The sequence below is a fragment of the Mugil cephalus genome, chromosome 14, assembly GCF_022458985.1.
Source record: "Mugil cephalus isolate CIBA_MC_2020 chromosome 14, CIBA_Mcephalus_1.1, whole genome shotgun sequence".
NCBI classification, from domain to species: domain Eukaryota; kingdom Metazoa; phylum Chordata; class Actinopteri; order Mugiliformes; family Mugilidae; genus Mugil; species Mugil cephalus.
Genome location: NC_061783.1, coordinates 3,249,801 through 3,256,821, shown reverse-complemented (window position 1 = coordinate 3,256,821; position 7,021 = coordinate 3,249,801).

The following is a 7,021-nucleotide window of genomic DNA, read 5'->3' as shown; positions in this document are numbered from 1 at the left end:
AAAAGAGGAGAGGAAAAGGGAGTGAGGGCCATTAAAAGGAGAGATGAGAGGAATCTGATTAGTGTTTCTTGAAAGGTCCCTGTGACACAGACAATTTTGAATCTTGGGTGACTGCAAAAGTTCTGGTACACCAAGACTTTTTTGCAGACTGACAGAGCCAGATCGCTCAACAAAACTGAAACTCACTCACACAGTTAATGATTAGTGCTGGTAATTATCTGCTAGGGCAGATTCCCGGCGCCTCCACACTCACTCATCTTCCCTCTTGCTTACACCCTCATCATACCCATAATGTCTGGTGAGAAGTGAGATGAGCTAGCAATGCAATGGGAAGTGGATGATTTGGATCAAAAACAGGCAAAATGGGCCAAAAAGGGAAAAATTATTACTGGTTCCTATAATCATCCTCAAGGATGTTTTCTTGTCTCCTAGCTCCTAGTTTTAGGCTTTGCTAAAACTACTTGGACCACACTTACATTTCACATTTAAGTGTCATATACACTTAGTGACTTGTGTTTTGTGTAGATCAAAGTGTTTTAGGACATCAGAGTTAATATATTCAGAGGAATTTAAGACTGAGATCTAAAGCTCCAGTTGAGATGTCCGTGAAGGTTGTCTGTTATCTCCCAACCAGGTGCAATATGTATAAAGTCTGAAAAGGTTTAAATGCATTTATCAAGTGAACCAGCATTTAGAATTTACCTATGCAGAGTCTGTTACCTGTACCCATGCATGTTAAAGGACATTAAGATTTGCTGTCATTGTCTCCAAGTCTTGAGATGGAGAGAGGAGCAGCTGATTTTAATATGCGAGGTAATATGGATGATCAGTTTGGATGAAGAATGGCTGCGTAAGTTAGAGCTCTCTATATAGTAGCCCTAGCCACTCGCTAGCTTTTATTGCTAAATGTTGACTTTAAACTAAACTGCTAACTGAAGTTACTCTTCTTCTGGCAGTTTTGGCAATTATCAAGTGCTTTACTGCCACCTTCTGAACAGGAGGATTGGATAAAACACAGGAAGATCCAGACGCATCGGGATTACACTGCACTTGGATAGTAAAAAGCATACCAAATGCCCTGTATACTACACCATTAAACACACAGTTCTACCACACTTTTGGTGCAATTTATATAATTTCCCCTAGTGGTAGTGTAGCCACAGTGTCACATTAGCACTGTACAATTATTACTTGTTTTTATGGCCATGTTCAGACAACAGGTCTGGTCAGAGGCATTACTTTTTGGTTGAACTTACGTACTACACATTCTGAAAGTACATCTCTTTGTACCATTCTCGCAAATGTGATTATCAGGGTTGTCTAGACACAATGTCCTCTGATATTGTGCAAACATTTATTTATTTTTTTTGGATTCAGTGATAAACTGATGCTGACACCCAAATGGCAATTCTTGTGATTGTAATGGAAATATCAAAAACACCTTGAGTGAATTTCTGTACATTTGTCACGGATTTATAGTTGGACTCAAGAGTGAACTGACAACATTTTGGTAATCCAAGTTCAAAAGGTCAAGCTTGTCATGCCTCGTGTGTTTCCCCGATGACAGCTGGGACAGACTCCGACCCTTAATTATCACTGAGATAACTGATCTTTTAAAAGTTATATTGAATTTTCACATTGTCCTGTTGTATGTTTACTGGAGTACAGTGGAAAATATACATGTCATAATTATTCAGTGAATGTCCGTGAAGAGGACGACACTTATGAATTGGAAGATACGCAAGCCAGACTCCTATAATAAACATAATTGGCTGAAGGACTTTTTAGACCTACTGTCAATGGAAAAGGCAAGCTCAATCCTTATTGACCATGAAAATAAGCAAGCTGCCCCATGGACTGTCATTAGAGAACACTTGACCAGTGGAACAATAGCCTTGAATAAGTGTCTGTGTTAAGTTGAACCTGAATTGGAAATGGAAATGTTTGTATGGAAATAAAATTCAGTAACTTTTGTACACCATGAAAAGTCTAAAACTTTAAAACGAATGTGCACACACTTTACAGCATGCAGTATAATACAAAACCGTCAGTGAAAGTTGTACAAAAAAATGAATGAATGACAAATGTGTGTAAAACTGGTGAGGAGAAGCTATAGAGGACAAAAAGAGCGGAAGTACCAGGGGAGAATGGAAAGCGAGATGGGAGGGAATAGCAGGCGGAAGGAGGAGGATGGAGGAGCCGTCCTTTGTGGAGTGTGGAAAGGTCAATTAGACAGTTTACAGGCCGCCGTCGCACTGAATTACACAGCACATGCACACAACCTCAGACGCGCAATGAGACATGAATGGCGGTTTGAATTTCATTATCAGGCTGCCCACTTGCTCATCAATTAGCAAGAATCAGACTGTATCAGCTCTCGCTGGGGGAATCAGCCTACATCACAGCCACGCGGTGTCATTCACAATTACCATGTCTTCCAGGTCTGTCATTATTATGACAGTGCAGTGTAAAAAAAAAAAAAGTTTATCCAAGTTATATACTCACGATACAAAAAAAATAATAAAAAAACGTGTCTCTCAAGAGATCCTTTGACTTTTTCCCAATTAAAAATTGCATTTTTTGCTGGAGTGTCATTTAAATAAGTACGGAAAAGAGGACCTGAGCGAACGCTGAACAGTGCCAGAGTGAGGAGATCAGTGGCAGTGATGGTGACAGAGGACAGGAGAGATGAAAGAGAGAAGAGAGGGATGAGAGGATGAGGACAGGCATGGCGGGTTGTCTCCCATGGCAACCTTCTGTTGCTGATGGACGCACACACGCACACACACACACATCATGAATATTCATAGGAGTAAAAGGGAGGTTCATACTATATTCATGGCATTTTCAATAAAGAATATTTCAATTAGAGGGCGAGAGATTCATTTTATATCAATTAATGCAGTTTCAATAATACATGCTTGAATTACAGGGAGGAGAAGGGAATGGGAGGATGGAAGACAAATTGGAGAAAGCAGGAGTGGATTTTGTACTTAGTGAAGAAGAGATACTTACTTGCCCCCCCAAAGATGGTGCACATTAAGGCGCATAGTTCAGGTACATTTTGCACAGTACTAACATATTGAGAAATTAGTTTACTTGCTTCTATGCGGATAGTTGAAACATGAACACTGTCACGTTGAGCTGCACGTCAGTTCACTTAGCGTAGCATAAAGGCTGACTACGGGGGAACTCTTGGACCGTGTCCATCCAAAGATAACAAAGTTTACACATTTGAGCTCAAAGCTGCAAACAAATGGGAGTTAGTTTATCATTAATCCTTTATAAATCATTGCTTTTAAATGTGGCCGGTGCTTAGCAGATACAGCAAGGCAATGTAGTTTAAACAGAAATAATGGAGCTGAGGATGGAGTGACCACATCCAAGACACAATGAGTAACTCTCACCAGTGGTGTTTATGTCAAAAAAAAAACTTCCTGGGCTATTTCTAGGTGCTGGTGATGTGCAAGGAATTTCCTGTGGATGTATAAAAAATATGCCTAATAATTTCAGTTAGTTGTTCTTTCAGGTGTCGCTAGCACACTAGTAGAGATATTATACATATTATACACACTTGATGAGACATGGCCTTAACCCACATAACAACTCTGGTTACATTCAGCTGATCATTGAAAATTTAGCTCGTCATTTGACCAAGTCTCACTGTTAAACAAAACCTATTTCTTAATTTTTCTTATCTTTGAATGGAGCCAGTTTGCTGGTTGTTTCCCCCCTTCGTTCTAGTCTTTGTGTTAAATTTTGGTAACACAAGCTAGCTTAGCATTAATCTACACCCTTTTTAAAATGTTTCACCATATGCTCCACCCTCCTCCAATACTGCAGTGTGATTCTTGGGGCTGAGACCTTTTTCAATCAGCTCATCCGAGCGTCTTTCAGGGTGAATAATGCTTTCCTTGGGCTGAAGGACACACACGTCATAGAATATTCTGTGTGTGTTGCAGAGTGACAGATGTTAACCTTGTGCTGAAGGTCATTCCCTTTGAGAGACTCTACTGACCTTGGCCAAACACACTGCAACACTTTTTTCCTCCTTTCTCACTCAATGAATCTCCATGTACTGAGTGTCAAGTCAACAGTGCTGATTTTAGCTGATTCCAAATCAAAAATGGTTTATTGCATGCATTCACTGAAACAAAAAATGATGCTGCTGCTACTGTCTATGGATTCTTCCAGTAACACCAGTGTAAAACCAATTTGACTCAATAGAAATCAATACACCCACTACAGCTGAAACAATGATATAACAATGTAGGACATGGCTGGAGGCTCTAAGACAGAAGTACCAAATAATTACTTCGCAGCTACGGCTCTTCTCTTAAAATGACATTACTTCATTAATTTAATAATAATAATAATAATGGATTGAATTTATATAGCGCTTTTCAACGCACAGAGTGGTTCCCAAAGCACTTAAGCAATTTACCGACAAAGAAGAGGCCAAACTCTGTTGCTTCCAATAACATGAAGACCTTCACTCTTATTTAATAGATTTAATGTTGAAATGTACGTGACAACCATGTATTCTTCATAAGACAACGTTAAGTGAAGCAACACGGTTTTGGGGTTATGGCCACAATTTATTACTCACATAATAATGGGACAGTAAATGTTGTTTTGTAAACCATTTTTTTGTGAGCTACCTTGATGGCAAAATAGTCAGCATGTTGCACTAATACAAAAATGTAGCCTTGTTCATGGGATAAGTCTTTTATAATTTATATACAACACCATAATCCACATAAAAGTGACAGAATGTTTAGTAGCTGCTAATCAACCTATAAACCTAGCTCTAACACTAGGCCAAATCAGAATCAGAGCCAGACATACTTTAGTAATTGTCTTTATTAATCCCTTGGAGGAAATTAACCAGATGAAGCCTAATTCCAACTATACATTAGTCAGGTTTTTTTTTTTTTTTTTTTTGATACATCTCTTCCTTGTTCCATTCCTGTAATGCTATTATCAGAAAGGTAGAAGGTAAAAATCTTCTTTTTAATTTGAAACCAGCACCTACTAAATAGGGTGCCTTTCCATAGTCTGAACATACTCTGTCACCTAAGTCCAAAATTAAATCTACCTAGCTTACTGGAAACATCAATCTGTCCACACATTTATCCATAATTTATGTCTGCTATGTGAATAGGGCAGATATAATATTAAAGAACATTAAAGACGGTTAAATATTGCATGGAAGCGTGTTACCATATAACTCCCTAACCGCAAGGACTGCATATAAGATGTCATAGCATATTATTTAAACAGAAACTTCTGAGAAAGCCTGTGAGAGGGCTCGTCCAGAAGACGACAAGAGCAGCCGGTCAGTCTTAGCTGTCAATTACTGCCGTCAGTCACTAGAATACCTGTCAACACTGTCATTTTTCTCCTCTTTCCACATTTTTCAAGGCATCTCCTAGCATCCACTAGCAAAAACAAACTGAAACTATAGGCAAGGCCATGAATTTAATTCAATTCCAGGTCGACCCTACGCCGTGGCCTACGACATAACCTGACGCGCACCTCCACATGAATGTAACGACGTGCCACAACTGTACATCATCCACTCAGATATCTTGTCTCTTTTCTGTGTTGCAGTGCTTTCAGTGGAAGGATCTGTTGTTCACAATTTGTGAACTTCAGCTCCGATATAAATTGCTCAGTTCTTGAGCCAATGTTTGTCCTAGTAAATAGTGCCGGAGTAGTTGGCCACTTCAGAAGGTTTACCAGATTAAAATATGCTATCACTCTGGGTTATCCTTCAGGTACTCACTAGGAATGCACCAGGTAAAAGACACAAAACAAATAGCTGACACTTTTTAAAAAGAGAATGAGATACGGTTTAAGATCAGATTCTCAAATGACTGTCTACATATTCAAAGATCAAGCATGGAAAGAATCCACCCACTATCCTTGTGGGATTACGTGGACCCTGGAGCTTGACCCAGTTCCACTGGGCAAGAGGTGGGATGGGGAACACAATGGACAGGTAACATAGAGTTGGTCAAGCAGGCCAAAGATCACAGAGAAATGTCCTCATACTCCCAAAGGCCAGTCTGTGCACACTCCTCCTCTATTAATATCGTTTTCTCCTTTGAAACACCTGTAATTGGACTGGCCCTCAGATGTTATTAGGAATCTGTCTACTCTATGAAATCCAGATGGTGCCGCAGAGGATCGCCTCAGTACTGTGCTCTCTGGTACTTGTTGCTTTTTTACTTTTTAGTGTTGCTCTTGGTATCCACTCTGATATTAAATTTTTCAGGGAAGAACTGCACTGTATATACTATATACAGATGTATATACTATTTCTATTCTGAAGTCTTATTTGTGTTGTACAGTTTTTCCTATTTTTGCGTGCATTTTTATTTTTATGCTTATTCAAGTGTTTTTTTTTTTCTTGTACCACTAAGCAAAGTCACTGGAGTCAAATTCCTTGTACGTGCACACATACCTGGCCAATAAAGCTGATTCTGATTCTGACAGTCAACCCACAATTTCACCCCAGCTGTTCCTTCAATCTAGCCACTAACAACCTAATTCACAGGATGTAATGAATGTGCAGCTGCTCTATGTACAGAATAAATTAGCTAACTAACGCAGCTGTTGTCAAAATGTCACACCCAAATTCACCTGCACATTAGAGTTGGACTGGAATGTTTCCACAACAACAGAAAAATACAAAGGGAACAACATAAACACATTTGGTGCATTCACACTACGAACAACAAAAGCTACAATTCTGCGTGTTGTCCATGAACTGAAGGGTTAGCGGTTCGAACCCCGAGTGTGCCATAGGCCGAAGTGTCCTTGAGCAAGACACTGAACCCTCGTTTTCTCCCAGTGCAACTGGCACTGATGTGTGTGTGCTTGTGTGAGCGAATGGGTGAATGTGTCTCTGACTGTGAAAGCGCTTTGATATATATAGCTTGTTGCTCTTTCGCTGCTAGTGGATAAAGATTTCAATATTTGGATACTTCAGATGTTTGATTCTTATTAATGCTAT